Here is a 22813-nt window from a genome sequence, read left to right as displayed (position 1 = left end):
TGATAAAATCTGATGATCTTTACTCATGCAAATCTTAACCATGATCAGGAAGTTTTTGCTTTCAGTGTTACAGAGCAAAAACTTTGTGTATGTCTACACTGCACTCCCTGGGGCAACTGCAACTCCCAAATGCTTTAAACTGGCTAGCTCGGGTGCCGAAAAGCTTTCTAAGAAACTGGAGGGCCTGCACTCCATGTGCTACAACAGTATTGCCCTGTTAGGCTTTCTAAATGACTGTGCCTGCAAGGGATGGCTGTAGCCACTGCGTTATAAATGTAGCCTACAAATTCTTAACAAAATCCAACATGCTCTATCACATCCATATTCTCCTCTACTACTATCGTCTTTCCAATTAAAAAAAGGCATCCTAAGTTACAGTTTTTTGGTCTCCTTCCCTTAAAGAATATTATTTGGGGAAGGAAAAAAAGGTATTTATTTAGCTATTAGTTGACACACCATTGCATCCACGATTTTTGTGTCTGCATTAGGGAATAGTCTGTTTCACAGTATTTTCAGGGATTCATCTAGAATAGAGAATTAGATATTTGGGAGCCTCACACCTTTCTGAGAAATACTTAAGTCAGTTCAAGAATTAGTCACACTGAATATACAATCTGTCTTACCTGCTGCAGCCACAGCAGTGAAGTCTAGTAGTCTGTGCACATGTCAAGGGAGGGGGGACAGGCATCAACAAACTCTGTGGCCCAGAAGAGATCCCTTAACCTCTTTGCTTCAGTTTCCTCATCTGCAAAACAGGGTAAAAATGAGAGCTGAGTAAAGACTATAAAACACTAATTCAGAGTCAAACTTTGAGTTAACAGCACTAGGAACACATAACTGCTTTCTGGTTTTGTCTGTCTGCAAAATTTGGAACATATGTGCTGTACCAATATTAGCATGTCTTCACAGTCAACATCTAGAATGAATGCTTAAATATTCATTGACTTCAAATTTCAAATTGAAGTTTGAATTTGACATTCATTCTGTAGATGGAAGAACATCAACCATTAATCAAGAAATAGAAATAATGCCACTCAATTTATATAATCTATGCACTGTGGTCAAAATGTATACTTCTAGACATATAATCTCAAAATTTCAAAGTATTAGCTGTTTAAATAGATCATGTGGTACGTCCCCTCCCTCTTCTGACGGGCTGATTTATGTTACTGAGCAACCAAACAAAAATTCTGAGATGTATGTTCATCTGTAATACTCACAATTTACATTGTGTATTGAATCAAGTAAATACATAACTCAGGCCATGAGGGAACAGAAGAAATAACATGATTTAGGTAACCAGCTATGAATCTAAATTTATAAATAATCTCAACAAAAAACTTTACAAATACAGATTTTTAAAATGCATTATTCACTGAGGAGTTCTGAATACTGAATTCTGAATACCTACCACACTCACAAAAAAAGAAAAACTCAAAAAAGTATCTGAGGAGTCACTATGAGTTGTGGTTCAGATTTACTTACTAAGTGACTTTTCCTTCTCTCCTTAAACTACAGCTATATAAATGGAAATTTTAATTCTATATAGTTTTTAATACACTGTCTTTGTTAATTAGTTCAGTTTTAGGCCAGTTACAGGATTATCTCATGCAGACATTTACATTTACTAAAAGAAAATAAAAAAAAAAAGAGAAATATAGTTAATTACAGTTTTAGGGTTTTCCAGCCTTTTTTTCCAAATGCATACATACCTTCACCCAGGTGAGTAGATGCCATTGACCAACACAATGACAGTCTTAAGTGCATTTATTTCCTATGATTGACCTAACATTTTGCACTTGGCCAAATGATGGCCTGCTTTTCGCAATTTAGCTGGGTTTTTCTTTATTTTTTTTATTTTTTTTTTGGTTGTGTTTAGAAATCTTAATCTTTAGAGAAGTTTGTTATGGTAAAGAATGAAGAAAGAAAGTAGGATATAGAGTTCAAATGAGCTCTTGCCTTCTGCTTAAGCTCAAAGAAACTAAAACTTGGGAAATGCAATTTCCAGGTAAAGCTGAAAGATTCTACATTACATCTCTGTAAGTCAGAAAACAGCTGACATTTTGCAAGTTGCCCTGTCTCAGACAAACACAGCGTGATGAATCTGGCCAGTCCACTTGCACTCCTCTTTCTGAAATCACTAATAAAGTTTGAGAGGGGTTATTTTTAAAGCAGCTCTTGGAGTGTTCCAGCTCACTACTGTCAGCTTCAGATCTTAAATGTAATTTGATTTATAATTACATTTTAAAAACTAGCATTAAAATAACATTAGAGGGGTCATAATCTGAACTTTTTAATAGTTAGGCACGTAGCATACATTTAGAAGTGGATCTCCAACAAGATTCATGTGGAACATATTCTGACCAGAATTCCTCCCTTCAACCATGTCAGTGCTCTGCTAAAGCTAGTGTGCCAAGAAGCCATTGTGGAGCCCTAGATTTCAGCATCATTTCAAATGTAAACAGATTGAAATTTGCTGCTGGACATTTTGTTAGTCAAAGCCTTTTCTTGCATTATAGTACGACCCATGTTTGTAAACACAACGGGTGAGAAAGTGCCGGAGAATTTGAAATTAGGCCTGTACACTAAAAAGATGTACATTACATCCCTTGCAAAATCCAGTTGGCTTCATCAGTCCTGAACTTTGGAGCAGCTTTTATTTTGTCTTTACTGTTCCTCTCCTATGAAGACAGGCTGAGAGAGGTGGGCTAGAGAAGAAAAGAGAAGGCTCAGGGGAGACCTTAGGGCAGTCTTCCAATACCGAAGGGGCTACAAAAAACCTGAAGAGGGACGTTTTACAAGGGCCTGTAGTGACACAAGAAGGGGGAATGGTTTTAAACTGAAAGAAGGTAGATCTAGATGAGATACTAGGAAGAAGTTCTTTACTGTGAGGGTATTGAGGCACTGGCAAAGGTTGCCCAGAGAAGCTGTGGCTGCCCCATCCCTGGCAGTGTTCAAGGCCAGGTTGGACGGGGCTTGGAGCAACCTGGTCTTGTGGAATGTGTCCCTGCCTGTGGCTGGGGTTGGAACTGTATGAGCTTTAAGGTCCCTTCCAACCCAAACCATTCTATGATTCTTAGCCTCTTTTCCACAGATTGATTGGGAGGAGGGGGGCCAGATAGGCATTGCCTTCTAGGAACTACTCAAATTGGTCAAATTACACTTGTGCCAGCCAGAAAAGCTGACTATAGCTCAATTTCAGAGGGAAAAGGCAGGCAAGGAATTCAGTTGCTACATGCTAGCATTGAAGTAAAGGATCTAGTTAAAAAAAAAAAAAAAATGTTTGTGCCTTAAAACCAAGTTTGAAATTTTATAGGCTTTTACTCCATAATTTGTACTTGAGCCTTCTGTTATTTTTAAACAAATCTAATTTCTTACAGCTGTGAAATTTACATTTTAAGAGTGTCTAGTGGCCATGTGCATTAATTACTTTATTGTAATATTTTAATGAGTATGGGGTTCAACTCTGAAAGAATCCTGCTGAATCCTTGTTTCCCCACAGAATTACACTAGAACCTGATTCAATCACAACTTCACACACCCCGATTCAAACCCTAATGGACTTGTAAAATATTTTCAGTTGTCTTCTAAAGTCCCTAAACTTCAAAAAGAAAAAAAAAAACATTCCAAATTTCCAAATTTTAGGACTTCATCCCAAACTAGCACTACCCTGCATAAGCATCAGAGCTAGGCTTTGAGAAAGTTTATATTTAGAGCTGATCTTGTTGGCTGAGCATGATCACAAGAAACTGGTAGCAAAATGCAAAATTCTGCAGTGACCAATAACATTTGGGCCAGTCTTGTCTTTAATAATACTTAGGCGATGATCCAGATGCTTCTGTTGTAGAACTTATGACATAAAAATATGTAGGGCTAAAACAATATCCCCCAAGAGTGCCTAAGTTCACCAGGGAAGATTGGAAATGCATTGCCGGAAGAGGCTTTATGCAGAACACTTGAAAGGTGGTTTTCAGCCAGGACTATGAGGGTGATGTGTTGCTCGGAGAAGCTGTGGCTGCCCCATCCCTGGCAGTTTTCAAGGCTAGGTTGGATGGGGCTTGGAGCAACCTGCTCTAGTGGAAGGTGTCCCTGCTGTGGCAGGGGTTTGGAACTGGCTGGGCTTTAAGATCCCTTCCAACCCAAAATAGTCTGTGATTCTGTGACTCGATGGCTTTGCTCACAGTGGTAGAGGTTTGACTACTTGTCTTGGAGACTGATGCAGAACCTTTCAGCCCACTAAGAATCTCAGCAACTTGAACTGAAGAGATAAACCTTCTCACGGCATCTAAATGCACTTAAATTCTCTATGAGTAAGCTAAAGGTGCAAGTACATAAATGCACTGAACAATGGGTTCAAGCACAGATACATATAAATGCAGGGGTAGTAGGACTCACTGTTTAGTTAGCAGTGCTAAGAGGTTCATCAGTTGCCAAGTGCAACTGCACAGACTGTACCCACAGAGTCATGCTTGGAAATCGAATCATGTATGTCCACAACTCCCACCTCTCTTTGCTAGGGCAAATGCAGAATTATAACTTCAATGAACTACCCAGCTTTTAAAAAAGCATGTTTTTAAACCACTTACAATAAGAGCAACAGTACATTCTTTTAATCAGATTGAAGATAAACTTTATTATAACTGGTGGAGATGGTATCAATGATTTGTGGTCTATGTGAATTCTGTAATAAGAAATGGTAATCTGTCTTGGGGCAAACAATATTGTTCTGTTCACTATGCAATTAACAATATTAAGTCAAGATTCTATAAGTGATAGCTGAAAATAGGGGTGGTAGGAAGAAACTGGGAGCACTGGAAACTTTCACAGGACAATTATCTGAGGACTATAAATTATTTATAGTGCTTTAGCCTGACATTCTCTCTCATCCTCACAAAAATGTTCCTCACTGCTCGAGAGATGTTCACTGTAAAAGTATCCAGACCATACACAGTTTGGGGCAAAGCCAGAATCTCTCCTTGTTGCGAGTACTGAATGCACAGGATAGTGCAGTCATTTCATTTTCAGAAAAGCAGTCATAAAGTAAAATTAAAAAAAAAACCAAAAACCACACACAAAAACCACAACCAACCAACCAACAACAAAAAACACAACCAAGCAAAAAAAATCCCAATAAAAATAGGTTTACCTTGAGATGATGATGAACCGTGAACCAACAAGAATGACGAAAGTGAGGCCTAGTCTCCGATTGCTAGTATATTTGTTGTAAAATAAAGACAGAGCTCCTCCCTTGCATTGAATTTCTTCTTTATAGACTGAGTCCCATACCTTTGTGTGACTGAAACCCTGTACTTGTTTACTTTTAGATCAGCCTTAAGCAACCACCATATGGAACTGCAAACACCACAGACATAGCAGAAACAGCCCTTAACTAATGGTCAGAGTAAATTGTGTTGGGAGTCAAGTGAGACCACTTTCAAGTGGCTGGTTAAGACAAGGACTGACCTATAATGGAGCTCCTCTGTAAAACAATACAATTTTAACTTTACGTTATAAAGTGCAGAGCCATATGATTGACCACGGAAATCTCACTGCCTTTTTTGAGTCTGTGCCATAGCTATGCACACACTTTCAGCTCTTGACTCTTCAGCCCTAATAATTTTGAGGTAACCTCAACAGGAACTTGGGCCAAGCTACAGCACAGCACTTTCGTAGTGAACAAGACAGACCTATGAAGCATTAGGGTCTTTCTTGCTAAATTGATTAAAAAAAAGAAAAAATCAAATGATTGCCTTCTTAAACTAGCCATTTCCATTTGCAGCTCTCTGGAAACATGAGCTTCATTGCACCCAGCAGGCAAAAGCCGCATTTAAGACAGCATGATGCACCAGTGCACTGGCAGTTGGGATGCTGCGAGGAAGTGACTCCTTCTAGCAGCCTTGCAGCCCCTCTCCTGCACCTCTCACCCTTAAGGATTGGTGCCTTAAATTCCCATATACCACTGAATAATAACGTCTGGCTGATCCAGAAGATAAGCAGCTTATTCCACCTTTGTTCTCTGCCTTCTTTTAAGATGAGCGGTAAATGACACCACAGCAGGCATAACCCCCCGGCACAAAAGCTAACAAAATTGTAGGATGTTTTAAGGAACGATGTAAAACTTAACAGAGTTTTAGAAGGGAATTCGCATGCAGAATCTCTCTATAGCACCCAATGCTACACAGAATGGCTCTCAAATTCTCTTTACTTTCCTGAATGCTACAATGCAAAATCAGTATCAAATGTCTGAAAGAGCAACCTCTTTAAAACTGATTGATAAAAAACCAAACAGTTTTAACAAAGTGTGCAGTAAATCTGTGGGGTTTCTCTGCACAAGATAACACTGAATCAAAGAGTTTCACAGCAATAAACATACAGTAAAATTAAATGGGAGGGAAAAATGATGGGAGTACATAGTATGCCAGTGATTGCTGGAAGCTGCACACAAAATTCCACTTTTTAAGAAACTACTGTTTTGAGGAAAAGTACTCAATAATTGGTATCTATAGGGCTTAATTCCCTTTTCTGAGGAGGTCCTGGGTCCAGTCATTGTTCACTGCTGTTGTTCAGGATTTACTCCCAGATTAAGAACTTCTCCCACACCACACTGATAAACAGGTATAATAATTTTCTCCAGAGAGCATTTTTTTCTTCCAGTAATTAGCCTACTTAAATATTTTAATGGAACTGCTGACGTACAATAGCACAAAAGGTCCTCTGACCATAATCTAAAGTGAGAGTCAAGATTCCTAAAAACTTTTTTATGAAGAAGGTCTAGGATTTACAAAGCAGTTCTAAAACTATTTTGAAAGGTCATAAATTAGGAACTCTCTTAAATGTAATTCAATCATCCAGTGTTATAGTAGCTTGATTCTATTAGTTGTCCCGTGCGTTTCACAAAACAGAACTCCATTAACATTATTCACGTATAGTTTCCCTCTATAAGTGGATATTCTGCTCAACAGGCTTTAAATAGATTTTTTTTCCCCTGAAATTGCCATTAAGCATACTTTTACTCAAAAGGCAAATTAGGCATAGGATTATGCCTGTACTTCATGCAAAGGATACATTTTCAGCAGTCAGAACCACATTCCTGTGAAGTAAAAATACTGTATATAAGCCGATTGCTTCTATCCCTCCTAACCTTGCTCAATAAGGATTCTATTCTGATCTTTTGAGTTGCACACAAGTTTTCCAATTTGGTTGAATAAAGGTATCTTGTTGGGCAGCTTGATGAGAATATTCTGTGTCTCGAATTCTGACCTTGGCATGTTCAAGGTGGATCTCAATTATAAGGCTCAGCTCAGAGGGGGAAAAAATTATTAATTAAAAAAAAAAAAATCAGAAATTCTTTTACTTTCTTCAGTTACAGAATGTAGTACAGAACTCCTGCTTTTACATGTCGTGCTTTAGTGAACCACTGAAAATATAAACCTTGATAAAGAGACCACAACATATATTTGGCCACAAGATCTTCAGAGCAATTTTCCTAGCCTCTAGTTATATTTCAGCTTCAGAAATGTCTACTGTAGATCATTCATCTCTGATTTCACTGTGATCTCATAGATGACTGTTCTGAACAAGATAAAAATACACGAGTGCATGGAGAGGAGCACAGTGCTTGGCCAAACCACATGTCCTTAGGAAGGACCTTAGGAACCTTGCAACATTGAGCCGCACACCACAACATCTGACACCCGAGCAGACCCTGACAGACCCTGACTCATCACAATGGTGTAGCTGCAACAGCACAAGCTTTACATAATGTGTATGCATTATGTAGAAAGCAAAATTGTCCTTCAGCTGGTTACCATATTCTATGTTAGTATCTTACTTCTTCAAACAGGACAGATGGCAGAAATCATGCACTGTTGTTCTTTTCGTTGGCCATGCCAATCCTGGATAATCGAGTGAGTCAGTCACCAGCAGATACTCTTTTTCTCAGAAGAAAGGGTTGAATTTCATCTGACCACTGAGCTTCAGCTTGCACTTGAGGTTCTGATTTTCTTCTGGTCTTAGCCCATTTCTGTCTCGCTCTGGCACACACTGCCCTAGTAAGTACATTTATTACCTCAGTAATTCCTCTGGGGGCTGTCTTACTTTCACTTTATATCTGGACTCACATAAGCATCTCCCCATTTTAGAAGGAAACATTTATTAGCCTCTGATGGGAGTTTCCTGTTCCTTCACACTGAATCCCGTTGTCTGTTATTCTTCAAAAGCAGGCTAACAAGTTGCACACTCATGGGCAGCCCTTGCTTGTGGCATACAAGGGCTGGTAATGCTCTGCAGGCGTGGAGAAGACACATATGGGGCTAACCAGGCATCCTGGGTTTTCTTCTGATCCTGTTTGCAAACCCTTGTTTGGCTGCCCACACATGCAGTCATATGGGACCCTTACTCTGCGGTACCATCCCCCCACCAGTGGCACTTGGTGGCCCCATTCATGTTCCTTGTTCACCTCCTTTGGACTGGTGCAGGAAAGGTCTATGGAAGTCTCCATCACCCAAGGTTTCCTGGACTATGAAGTTGATCTTACTACTTTGGGACATTTAAACAGTAGAGGGTAAGCCTATTTTTTAAAAATGGGGATTTCTACTGTAATTCCTCAAGTTCCCAGAAAACTATCTTACTTGATAACATGGAGGGTTTTTCCTGGTAGTTGTGGGTCACCACTGCATATTCCTGTTTCTTTAGGTCCACCCTGCAAAACTCCTCAGGGTAGCAACTCTTTGGTAGAGCTGGTACTGTACAAAAGCAGTTCAGCCTTCCACAGTGTTACACACGAGACTCTGGCAATGATCTTCCCCAACCATAGCACGGTCAGATCATCAGAGGAGGTAAAAAAGTATAACTGCTATACAATAAAACTGCATGGATTTACTCCAGCTGAAGACCTGGACCCACTCTAGGGATAAGAAAAAGTTTTCAATATATAGTCTGTTTCACTAGAAACCATGCAAAGTGTCTCATCCACATCAGCCTGCTATTTCTTTAGTTCTGTGGAAGCAAGCAACATTTATATTCAGTTGCTCACTTATAAATAAAAAACATTTTTTACATGGGTGGATTGGAGTGCCCTTTCTTCAACCCCCTCCTCTTTTGGATCCCATTATTTTATGTATTACACACATGTTCTGTCAGCGAAGCTCACTTTGTTATCTGAAACATCTGTGGTACCCTGCTGTGGAGAAGGCCAACACTGCTGCTGCTGTTGCTGCCTGTCTTTATTAGCCACCGGTTTGCTGATGGAGCTCGGGTCGCCTCTGTAGTGCCGGCACTGTGCAGCAGAAATAGTGTGATGCTGTGAACTGGCACAGAGGTCCTGTTGGCTCACAACATGATGGCCACTAGCATCTATATGAAGATACGAACCCAAGTTTTTGTATGTGCAATCTTGCAAGCACCGATTTTTATATTTCTAAAGAAATATATGTGAGTTTACATGTCAGCTGAAAGGGTAACATGCTTGCAAAGAAAGTACATACTTATCAAAACGAAAGGACCTCCTACCTGAGGCTCTTGCAAGGTCTGGCTTTTGAGCCGCCATAATATTTCTTATTTCTTGGCCAAGTGAAAACTTACCTGGATTGATCTATTTTAGCCTTATTTTCAGGTGCCTTTTTACAGTCATAGTCCTGACATAGCACACAGCCTATGAAATTCCCTGGGAGCTACTGTTAAAGATTGTTAAGGTATAGAAGAAGTATGGATTTCTCATGGAGCTATGACAAGATTTTAAAAGACCCACTTAGAGATGAAAAATCTGTCTACATTCCTTAAATAACATTTGTAGAGATAACATATTCAGGTCACTTGATAGAAAGTGAAGCTATTTCTATGTATTTAATATGTTTACTTTCTGCAAACAATATCACCTTGGTAAAACCAGCTTAACCATTTCTCCTCTGAAAATCAAAACCATCTTATCTTTATATGGATTTCTTATGCAACAGATGAGTGAAACACACTCTGCTTTAAGAATCTGAGAAATATGATTGTTAAACCACAAAACTTAACAAGAACATTCAGGGGAAGATGCAACAACTCACGGAAATACTAATATGGACTAGATTTCCAGCTGATGGCGTTCCTTTTATGGGTCTACTGTTTTAAGAAACAATTCTCTAATATGAAGCTAAGACAACAAGATAGTAAAGGCAAATCCCTTCCTTAAAAAAAAAAAAAAAAAAAAAAAAAAAAAGGAAAAAAACCATTATTGATGACATAAAAACCTGAGGTGAGTTCTGAGTCCCACAGGTAAACTCAAACCAGCTTTTTGTAGGTGTTTGGGATCTTCCAAGGACTCTGGGCCTGATTCAGAGAATAATTATGATATGGAAACACCATGTGACTCCTGTCACAGTTCTTTTACATGCAAGTCAGTGTGCATGTGTGTCCAATTCGAAATTTGAAATTGAAGACTTATGTGGAGATAATTATAAATAGAAAGGAAACACAGCTTTTGGGGAAGAAAAAAACAAAAAGCAAACACCCCCCCCCCCCCAAAACGAAACAACAAAAACAACCCACCCCATTTTCTTTACAAAATAATTGATCACCTAGCCGCAGTAGGAAGGCACAAAAGTTTCTATATAATGAAAGGCTAGTAGCAAGCAGCTTGCCCTATCTTTCAGGAACAATGCCATCATGACAAGAAAAAGCAGCAAGAAAATAAATACCATCAAGGCATCTCTACTCACTTCCCTTTTTCTTGAAACATTCCTTACTTTAAAATTTGCTTTATTTGTATTACAGAGCATTAGTATCCCCAAGCCAGCTAAATTCTGTGCAGACGCAGGAAGGATCTTTTCATATTGAAAATCTGAACCTCACTTCCCATCCTCTGAAAGTAACTGAAATGTGATGCAAAATATCGCTGGGCTCCAAAATAATCTTCAGACAACCCAGCTAACAGTGAGGTGAATGGTAGCACATGTTTCAGAACTGTTCCCAAGCCAATTAATCCTTTTTACGTGTATTCAATGGAGAACTGATCTGATGGTGACAGGTTGTCCCCTACTCCAAGTACATCCTCAGAGAGAAAGGAGATGGGGTTACTACTGCCACACTTACTTAGGACTGACTTAGAGATGGTATTTCAAATCCTCTGAAGGCCAGTGAAGTCACAGATGCTTTCCACTACCAGCAGAGTGCAAAGTACCTGAGCAATAGCAAGGATTTAATCTTAAACTTACAAGATTGTTCTAATTTGGCAAAAAGTGAAAGGAAGGAATAAAATTAACGTATAAGCATAAACAAGCCCAAAACTTGGAAGATGAACTGAAAAGACAATTATCTTTATAAATTTTAAACCTGCAAACAGATTCTTGCAGGACAATTTTCCATCTGTCCAGATCCTTCTGCAGGACATATGCACAAGATAGCTTCAAGTTAGCACATTTCTTTAGATGAAGCTTTTTCCTAAGATATTGGGAGGGCGGGGGGGGAAGGGGAAGTGCAATGCTGTGTTGGAATGGTAGTGATTTCTCTTTTACCCTTTGTGTATGTCACCGTCTGTTGTTACTCAAGTTGTTTAACATTCATCTGAGTATTTCATCCCTGCAAAAATTAGTCCCAGCATCTTTTTTTTCTGAATAATGTTTGGCGGTCATTGCTTCACAACTGCAAACAATCCTCTATTACTGTTGAGTGCTCCAGTCAGGCTCATTTCATGCTGGAGGTTAGAATCTGATCCTAAGTCCATTAAATCACAGAGTCTTTTTAAAGTTTAATCTTGAGAGGATTTGGGTTGTAAACAAAGGACACTATACATGGGGAAAGAAACAACAGAAAACTATGAACTTATGACTCTAACGCAACCTTGAGTTCAAATTTTGTGTGTGATTTAGCAAGAAAAGTCTCTGCTTTCAGCAGCGGCGCACACGCCCTGGCATGTGGGCAAAGCTAAACTGAGCATTGATGCTCACATCCAAGACACATATGGATCCCATTTTACTACAGACATGATTCTTCATGTGCAAAACATGTGTCTGAATGGGTTTCTTTGGCTTTTTAAGATGTGCTTCTTTTTCTTTGGTGGGGGCAGGGAGCAGAGAAGTAAATAAATTTTGTGGGGTACTTGAATACACATTCTCTATGGACAGAATGGCTAACGATTCAAGGCCAGGTGAAAAGCCTGAACTTCAGCTGAAAGTGTCAATTTCAGCCAACAACCAAATGCCAACAGCAAGAAACTCAGTCCACCATACAGCTTCTGCAACAATTTAATCTATCCCACTCTGTAATTGCTAGATAGAAAGGGAGAAAGGGCTCCAGATGCTAATAACTTGGAAGTGGTAATTAGAGGAATCCACATTACTGCTATGAGACTCCCATCTTCCCTTGATTACTGGAAAGAAAATTTTGTCCAGTGGGTCTCCTCACTTCCAAAATGTGCAGCACTCCTGTGTTCCATCTTCTTCTCACTGGACACATCAACAGGAGCTTGATTGTGCCTGGAAAACTTTTTTTACCTTCCTCAACACTGGATCATGCCATGTTTCTCATAGAAAATGTAGCAAAATATTCCCAAGGTTATACAGGGAAGTAGCACAAACCCCAACTTTTAGCTATACAAGATCAAAATTGCCTCTCACAGCCCCAGTCTGAATGCAACAGAGAACCAGTGAGTCTGCTCCCCTCGCTGTAAAGAGTAAGAAGTATCTTTAAAGGCCCGTTGAGCATTTAGTCTCTGGGACCACAGAGACAAAGTCATTCTGGAAGGTGTCTGAACACTAGAGAAAGTAAAAGGAAAAATACTCTTATCACAAAGAGGGAATGCATTTGTGTTATTATATCGAAATAGCACAAGGCTACAGTGACAGGCTATAAATTTTTCTCTTGGACTGTAACCAATATTTTCCATTTCAAGTAACAAAGTAAGAAAGAGAGACTCAGAATTAATCGAAATTATGGACATAAATCGGTCGGTGCTTAGGTGAAAGAGAAACTCAGACTGGAGTACCATTAAAGGACAAAAGGTTAACTAGCCCTTTGAAACAACCCTTGGATCCATTTGCACTGCTGACAAACTGACCTAAAAGCATACTTAGATTTTACTAACAATGCCTGTCTTTATAATTCTTAGATTCATAGTCCAGAATGGTATGGTAAATTCTTGGCAACAAAAACCATCTTTTCTTTATCCCTGAAATTTAACAATCACACGTAACACTAACGCTAATCTATGACTCCAAATAATAATAGCAGCAGTAGTAACTATGTGGTTCTGCAGTGGTGAGAATTAAGTTACAAAAATATCTCAATTCTACCTTTTCTGATTTGATGTGTCATTTCATTAAACAACCATGAATTATTGAATATTAATCACTTGAAATCAGTGATGCGCCTTAAGATACACATTTACAGACTATTAGAATTTTTCTTAACCTCTCAGTTGTTGTAACTGGCTATCAGAGCATCAGCTGCTCATTTAAAAAACAAAAACAAGCAAGCAAACAAGCCAGGACTGAACTGCAAGGAGACCGTTAGCCAAAGCCAATGTACATTAGCCAAGCTGGGTCCAGAAGATGAACAATCTCTCTTCCATTTTAAGACCCAATCCTACATTTGTTTAGCGCAAGTAAATCACCATGGTTCTGTAACAGCCCCACTGAACCTCAGAAGATAAGTCCTAGAACTGAAACTAAAACTGACAAGTTTTTTTGGGGGGTTTTGTGGGTTTTTTTTTTTTTTTACCCCTACACAGACTTCTAAAAGAGAAGGACTGTGAATATTGTAAGAAAATAAAATCAATGCGAAGTTATTTAGCACAGGTGTGCCTGTTATTGTGCTGCATTTGGAAAGCCCAGACGTTCATCACACCTTTGGTTTGCACACCCAGCTGCGTGGGGTGGTGGTCTATTGTTAGTTTACAGATTTGTGAAGTAATATTGGCAAGCTCAGGAGCTGGGGGGTTCTGTTTTTTTTCTCTTACGATGTCTCCTTGCATCTATTTATCTAGTTCTCCTTCCTTTGTTTCTGCTTTTATATTCAGCATATTCAAAAAAGGGTCAGAATAGGTTCTAAAAATGTATTGCTACGCTTAAGCCTTTTGAACACCGAGAGAAAAACCTCAAAAGGTTCACGCATAAGGGAACAAAGATATAAGGATAGCTTTGAACCTGAGGGGATCTCTGTGCAAGCAAGTGCAGTGCCAGCATGTCACAGGTGTACACCACATGAGCAAGGGAAAAAATAAAATGCGATTGTGAAGGAGTGTGATGCTGACGGGTCCGAGCCTAGAATGCATTAATCCCAGGGTGAACGCGTGCATCTGTTAGATATTTATGTAGTTCCTACTAGTAGTTTGTACAGATATCTAAGCAGGTGAACGTCAACAGCTTTGAAACCATATGTTAAAGGGAGCCTGCAGGGTGGTGGTACGAGGAGGTTACAGGTCTGAAAGGAAGGACAGACACCTGCCAATATAACATCACCCAGGTTAGCTGGGACTCCCAGACCCTACGTCAGGCTACTGCTGATTTAGCTGTGTGACACTAGGGCAGACAACTGAATCTTCCTCTCCAATTCCCCATCCTTGAACAACAGACACTAAATATGACTACAGAATGACAATTTTCTTTCCTCCCTCTCTAATTTCTAGCTTTTTTTCTTTTTTTTTTTTGAGGGGGGAGAGGGGAGAGAAAATTGATTTTTTTTTTTTTAATTTATTCTAAAGGTGTGTATAAAACACAGCTGTGTTAAAACAACCATTTTTAGTTGCTGACTTTGGTTTGTCAGAAGAAGACAGAGCCAAGATCTCTTGTCTCCCTGGTGGTTACAGAAGAGGAGAACCTCTAATTCAGAGATTGTTTTATTCTTGGTTTTATATTTTAACTCGAAGTCACTCAGGTTCAGGAATGGCATTCATCTGAACTTGGTCATCCCATTTCCCAGGACAGTCTCCTGACTGCTATACTGTACACCTGGTAGGTCCATATAAACAGTTGAATCCAACAGATTTCCAGACAGAAAAAATAAAAAACAGCTTTAAGAAAAACAACGCACTTCCCAAAGTGACATTTTGTCTATAACGTTTACTTTCTTTACTAAACATCCTCAGCAAGGAACTGTGAGAATTCATTCATCTTTGAATTAATTTATCAGACATGCTGAGAGGTCTCTGGCTGAAATGTGTGATTTTTTTTATGATTAGCACAGAGTACTAGAATCCAAAAATTGTCAGTTTACACACCACTTTAACCTAGACCACTCAGTTTCTGCTACCATCCATGACTTTTAGGAAATGAAAGGAAAACTGTTTTCACATTAAATGCTGAGTTTCTATAGCAGGTCTGTTAGGAAAACTTTCCTTCAAATTAAAATTTTCTGCAAAATGGAGAAAACAAATCTCTCAAATCCCCTTCATTTCAAATAGCCTAGCAACTACCTTGAACCCTCAGTGGTTCAAGTTACTCTCAAAGGTAAGGGAATCAAAACTAGCTTTGGAGGCCTGTAAGATCCTGTTGCTAGAGGAGTAATTCCACCTTTGAAAATCTTGGTAGTGAATTCATCAAGAGCTGTAATTTCATTTTCTCCTCAGTGGTTCCTATATATTTACATGCATTTATATATACTGGAGAAATATGCCTTCCTCCCCATTTTAAACTATTATGCCTCGCTGAAAAATGTTCAGGGAGAATGCACCCATAGGACAGGGATCTTATAGTTTAGTCTTTAGTCCACACTCTGCTCCCAGACATTACCAGTCCATAGTAAATCCCATGAATTTCAACAGCTCCACTATGACTGCTAAGTGCCTCTATAAAAAAAAATAATCACACCTTCCCATTCTCTTGTTTGTCTACCTTTTCCAGTATAACAACACACGCTCTGTAGTAGCCCTTTTCAATTTATTTCCCCCATACTTCCCTTCCCAAGAGGATATTATTCATACCCTACTCCTTCACAATGTAATTAGCTTCTTCCAATCCTTGGAAATGAAACATTCGCCCCTTCTTTTGCCCCAACCCTCAAGAACCTCTTGCAAGGGTCCTCTTGTAGCTCACCACTCCACAGGGTGGGGAAGGACACACCATAATTGCTCTACACTTGATACCAGAGAGAAAACAAGCACACTCGCCTTTCATTACTTTGCTTTACTTCAGTGAAGCACAGTTAATAAAGAAGGCATGTATGTAAAGCTGGTGGTTTACCAGAGAGCCATCACCCCTGTAGTTTGAAGCCCCTTTGACTGCCCTGTGGGACTCCCCCACTTCAGCACCTGGTCTAGTACAAGCAAACCTAGGTCTGGCATTGTGGTGTCACAGCTCCATGAAAAGGACAAAGTCACCAATGACATCTCCACTGTGTATTAAAAAATATTGAGGTTTTTAATGTGGGGAGATGTGCATTGCATGGCGTCAATAAAATATACCCCAAACGTTCTCAGGAATACAGCTCAAAGAGTTTGATTAAAATTGAGCAAAATCATTCTCTCATCCTTCTGTTTAAAATATGAGAATTCATTTATTCAGCTTAATTCAAAGATTAAATATGATTAAAATTTCTATAAGATGCCTAGCTTTTCTGAAATAAACTGCAGCGGCCATCAAAATATTGATAGTCATTGGTAAATTACTTCTGGTGTTTAATCAATGTTATTTTTTTATCATCCAATTTTTTCTTCAAGTCAGTTTCTAACACTAAACTACATTTCATCAAGGTTGGTAAAATGTTTAGAAAGGAACAGATGTCAGAATACAGGGATTGCCAATAACACTGATGGAAGCCAGTAATTTCTTTCCTGTCCAAAGGCAAAAGAATGAAGAATAATCTAGACTGTATACAATAATACAAGATTTACTACAACATTAATGGCTATAAAAAGTAAAAGTATACAAAAGCTATCTCCATTTTTTCAAGCCATCACTAAGGGCAGTGTTTTTCAATTTGAGACAATTTTTACTGGAAAATGAAAGGTCTGTGTATTCTTAAACCTTTAAATATCCATAAAATGCAGATGAATACACAGGCTAGCGTTAGTTGCTTCCAAATATACTTGTATATTAGTCTATTGTGTAAGTTAATAATTTTGCCAAACCTCAAAAAATGTGGATGCAATCTTTCCTTTAAGAAAGCTGCTCAGCTTGTTATTTACAGATTGTAACATTTACATAAGACTTTGGTTTAACAAGAGATATAAATATAGATAAAACCCTTAGGACTTCATTCTTTAAACTGCCCTCTAAAAATCTGCCCTACAATTTGCACACTGAATTTTGTGCAGACTATTCTTGGAAGCCTTTTGTGAATTAGGGAGAGCTGACTCGAAACAGGGGCTGGTTAATCACAATTTTGCAAATTGTACGTAGCAATCATCCTCACATTGTGAAATTCAGATCTATAAAATGCTGATGTTTTAAAGCTGAAAAATAAATAAGCTAAGTAGGACTACTTTGCTAAGGAAACAAAAAAAAAAAAAAAAAGAGTATAAGACCCCTTGCAAAGAAATCCTTAAAATAAAAATAATTAAAACAAGAGAAGTGCCATCAGAAGTAGAAGGCATCTCTGTTCCATATCTCCACTGCAAGCCCACTCTGGAACAAATCTTACTGCCTGACCATTCCTGCACCAATCCCTTATCAACACTCACCTGAATATAACAGGCAAATTGTTGCACTGTGGGAGGTGTACTCATTTAGAAGGCTTTGGTATATTTGTCTACAGTCTGGAAGAGCCCTCCAGTTGAGGAATGACTGGTGAAACTTCACCTGTTCACATGCCTATTGCTGTCACCTGTGCACCCAATCAAACCTGCCTTGGTTAAATATCAGGACCGCCACTTGACTATCAACAGCAGGAACATGGATACAATACTTTATGATGCATATTGAATGCAAACACTTGAGAATAATAGCTGGCAACTAAATACTCTGAGGGAGAAGGAGCAGAATTAACATGGAAAAGATGATACCTCAAAGACGACATTTTTTGTTCTGCTTTCAGGCTGTGGCTAATGTAACTTCATCAGCATTTAGAACAAAGCCAACTCAAGATTATTCTTTTCCACACAGGTTTTGCAGCTCCTAACATTTAATACAAATGAAGGTCTCTTTCTATTTATTTTCTGTTATCTGTCGCAGAAAGACCTTGCTGAACTGTCTGTCTTGAGTGTATAAGGATACACTGAAATTCATGTAAAATAGTTTCTGTTATCAATGCAATTATAACAAGAAGAACTTTCCCCTGGGGTTCATCATGTGCATTGGTCACCATCCTCCCAACCCAAGCCCCCTCACTATGAACACAAGTCACAAACAGTGATAACTCTGTTCTCCTGATGTTGATCCTCCCCAAAGGTCAGGTTTCTTACCTCAAACATTCCAGTGGTTGCTTAGGCTGCAGTTCAAGAATTTTATGTAACATTGCTTCTAGAAAGCAAATATTTATGTTAGTAAATACCATTAAAGTATTGCTGTTACACAGATATTCTCATTAGTAAACCTCTAAATGTGAGAGAGAACTTTAAATGGACAGAAGCATATTACATTTGTATATTAAACTTTGCCATGTTACTTTACCATGCTAAGGATTTTATCAAACACCAAGTCCAGCCATTAACTCTTTTTATTGGAATTGATTATTTTTTAATGGGAATTAATTAATTTTTAGAATTAACACAAATTCAGAGTTCATGTCTTTGCCATGGAGGGCAAGTAGAGGAAAAAAGAACAAACAAACTGGTATTACCAGGAGTTCATAAAAGTAGTGCTCAGGAAAAGAAGAAAAAAGGAAAATAAAGGACCCACGGGTACTTTACAGAGGGATGAAATTGGACATTCCCCTTGAATGGGGAAGGAGTATGTTCAGATCTGGCTCTGAGTAAGGTATATCAGGTATTTAGGTTCACACATCGTTAGTATCCTGAGTATCCAACCACGTTACGTTATTCTATTAGAGGACATTCACTCACCCACTCCTACTGAAGCTCACTTTTCTGTTGTCCTTTCTGCTTTTTTAATTGGAGCAAGCATTTAATCTAGAGCTTTATCAGCACAAGTGAATGCCAAAAGGAACCTCTCTCCAAATACATATCACTTAAACAGAAAAGCTTAAGCAATCTTGACCAACAAAATGGAACATTTTAATGTCTGAAATTTGTACAGGATGAAAGGAAAACTCTCTCCTTTCAGTTCCATTCCACAACTCTGTTTGGAATGAGATCTACAGAGGTAGAGCTGAGCTTTTTCCTTCATTTTCTCTGCCTCGCACTTGGAGGCCAAGACTAGGTCAGGAAAAGCTTCTATGTTATTTATTAACCCAAAATGGCATATTTGCAAAAGCCATAACAGAGGATCTCTCTAGGGGTAAGAGAACATGAGCCATTGAAAGCAGGGAGGGCCTACACATGAGAAGTGGGAAGGGGTCTTCCGGAAACAGAATCCTGATTACCCAAAGAACCCAGAAAACCTCCTGAAGATTCTTGGTTTTGAAGGCAACCTGCTGCTGAGCCCAGACGTAATAATTCAGGCTTTCAAACACATTTCACCATTCTCTGAGTTTAAATGTAGGACAGTAGATGAGCCATTCATCATACACAAAATCATCTTAAATATCACCTAAGCGATTTCAGTTATTTGAGAAATGCTGGCAGCATTGAACTTGCAAAGACTGTATTTTAGAGGTAAAGTGTCCGAGACTAGATTTTTCAAAATTAATTTAACTTAATGAAGCAAAAAAAAAAAAGTAATTCATTCCATGTTTGTTAAATACAGTTATGTTGGTAATCAGGCAAATGTTTTTCATCTGTGTTTTTGTTACCTTCCTGAATATTTCTGCTGAAGGATTTTATTTTTCCTACAGTCCAGCATCCTATTTTCTATTTGTTATTGTATTTTAGGCAAAATATTTCAGAAACATAAAATTAATGTATATTCAAAATTCATAGCACTTAAAATAGTTATGTATCCAAGAATCCAAATGGGACTCCAGCAGAAGGTGATTCACAGTCCCACTTGCACTGGGATTTTCATCAGCTGTCAGCATTGCCTCCAAAATAGCAGCCATTGATACAGGTACTGAAGTACAACTGTTCTGCAGTAATTGATTCTGTATGTTGACCCAGACATTAGGGTGTTTACTGTCTGCATATGACTCCTTCACTTCATGGAATGCTGTGCAAAACTAAACCAGCTCACAACATGTCAGCCTTTTGACAGATACATCAAGCACTGTTTCTTAACATTTCTTTATTGCTTGACAACATTTGATCTCGTGGTTCTAACAAATCACACAAGCCGTCTGGACAACAGAAGCCAACTCTACTTCACACAAGTCCAGAGGCTCTCAGGACAACAAAAGGCATCTACTTGAGAAAACTGTGGGCAGTTGCTTTAGGAGCAGAGTAGAATGTTGCTTTAAAGCCCAGTATTTTTTATTATCCCTACTACTTAATGTGAGTACTTAATGTGAAATTACTCAAGTTGTCTGCTCAAAGCCAAACTCCTGGCAGATACTGTTGCCCACAGTCATCATAGAGTCACAGAATGGTTTGGGTTGGAAGGGATCTTAAAGCTCATCCAGTTCCAAACCTCTGCCAAAGACAGGGACACCTTCCACTAGACCAGGTTGCTCCAAGCCCCATCCAAGCTGGCCTTGAACACTGCCAGGGATGGCGCAGCCACAGCGTCTCTGGGCAGCCTGTGCCTGGGCCTCACCACCCCCAAGGTGAAGAACTTTTTCATAGTATCTAATCTAAATCTACCCTCATTCCACCCTGAGAGCTGCAGAACTGCCTGATGCTGCCTCTGAAGGTGAAAGGATACAGCCCCTGACTCCATGAAGCAAAGAGACTCAGAAATACTTCTAAAACCAAAATACTCAAACCCTCAGGATAAAAAAAAAAAAAAGCCAAATTAGTGTCAGGGTATTTTAAAATATACCATAGGGGAACAAAAAACTTGAAAATGTGTCTCTTTGTAAACAGGAGTAAAAAATGTGTCATTTGTAAATATTTTTTTTTTGCATCCCATACGGGTTGTTGATGCTGCCCTTAAAATTGTACAATTCTGTAAGATAACCCAGAGGGACTCAGCCATATCAAGCCATGGTGAAAAGTATAATGGAAATAAACTTCAGTTTCAAACGATAATAATAAAACCTTCTTACAAAACCAGTGAGTCCTATCATACATGACTGTGGGTTTCAAGCTTTAAAAAGCTTTAATGTTAAAAAGAAAAACATACAGAGAAGGGTAATGAGACCAACCAAATCCCTTTTCTTCATGGCGTTTCTGATGGCTCAGCATCTCCTGCCTCATGGCATTTGTATGTTTGAAGCTCTCTGCTTCCTTGGATGAACAACACGGGGCTGTTCTTCTACACCAACTGCAGCTGTGCTGCTAACTTGGGTCATTTTAAACTTGTTTTGAATAACTTCCCTTGTTTACCAATATTTTTAGGAAGTTTAAATCTATAATCTCTTTGGCTAGAAATACACAACATGAAATGTGCGCTGCAGAAGAAAATTTGAGTAAGACACTCAGTTTACTTAGCTCCCTTTGAGGGGAATGAGGAAGACGCATGGTACTTTCCTTATCTGTCCATAAGTGATTTTTGTCAAATTTTGACTCTGCCACAATTCTTCAGTGACAGACATTAGGAATGACATTTTTTGACACAATGTCAATAGTGACATCAGTAATATTTGACACAAGGCACATTGGGGTTATTTGACACAGACAGTTGAATAGCTCAGGGCACTGGAGATCCAATGCATAAAGAGTTTTACCTCCAAGTCACCAGTGAATATCTATCCCAATGTTTTCTCACCAACTGATGGCTCCTCAGAGTCTTACACAGAAGGAGTTTGGATGTATTGAGCAGATGTCCAGAAAACAAAAATCAACACAATAAATTACATTAATCTGTGCCCTATGTTGAAACACCATGGAATGAATAGCCAGCAACAAAGCTATTCTTCTACTGCTATCTGTAATTCCTTTTAAAAATGGTTGAATCCCAAAGAAGACACAGGGGGATCAAATGAGTCAGAGAGCACTACAGCTCTAGTCTCCTGAATAAGATTCTGTCTCAACAGCTTTCAGTCCCATGGCTTTCATTAACAGTTAAATATGCTTGTGGGAAAATAGAAATGTGAAATGTTGCTTTCAATGATGTGTTTTCCAAATATTTCACAATTGGCTAATACAGGACTCACAAATGCTGAACAGGAAGAAAATAAATTACCTGTATGATCACTCTAGAATTTCCTGGAGTGCCACAGTCCTGATTAAACAAAGCACTTCTACCTATATACAATAATGCACTCATCTAAGAGCAACATCTTGCAATATCTATTAGGCACCTGGCTCAGCTCCTGAATCCTGTTTGGTCCCAAAATCCATTATGCAAAACCTGGAAGCTCTGGACATGAGCAGGAAGAGGCATTAGTCCTATGTACATATGAATCCACACAAACCTACAAGGACAGTCACCTGCCTTATCTCTGTTCTCCAAGAGCTTACCTCTCTGCATAAGATGCTTGAAGAGTTTTATATTACAAAGCATTGCACTCAAAATTTAGAAATATATATTGTACTGAGTCTGTATAGTGTATGAATCCTCTTTTGGAGCAGACATTTTTGTCTTATTTCAAGGTTATGTTTATGTTCAAACACCATCAGTATGAGCAAGGTCACAGGATCAGGGCTTCCTTAATGAACAAAATATTTTTTTTAAGAAATTCAGAGCCAAATGCCTTAATTATAGTAATTTTTTTTACTATAAATGCAAATACCAAATCAGAGTTAATCCATGTGCAAAATGTGCTTCTTTTTCCTATTTTATATTAATTTTGAGATGATCCACAT

Source organism: Psittacula echo (assembly GCF_963264785.1).
Source record: "Psittacula echo genome assembly, chromosome: Z".
In the NCBI taxonomy this organism is placed as follows: domain Eukaryota; kingdom Metazoa; phylum Chordata; class Aves; order Psittaciformes; family Psittacidae; genus Psittacula; species Psittacula echo.
The sequence above is the reverse complement of the archived record's forward strand: the minus strand, read 5'-3'. Positions refer to the sequence as shown.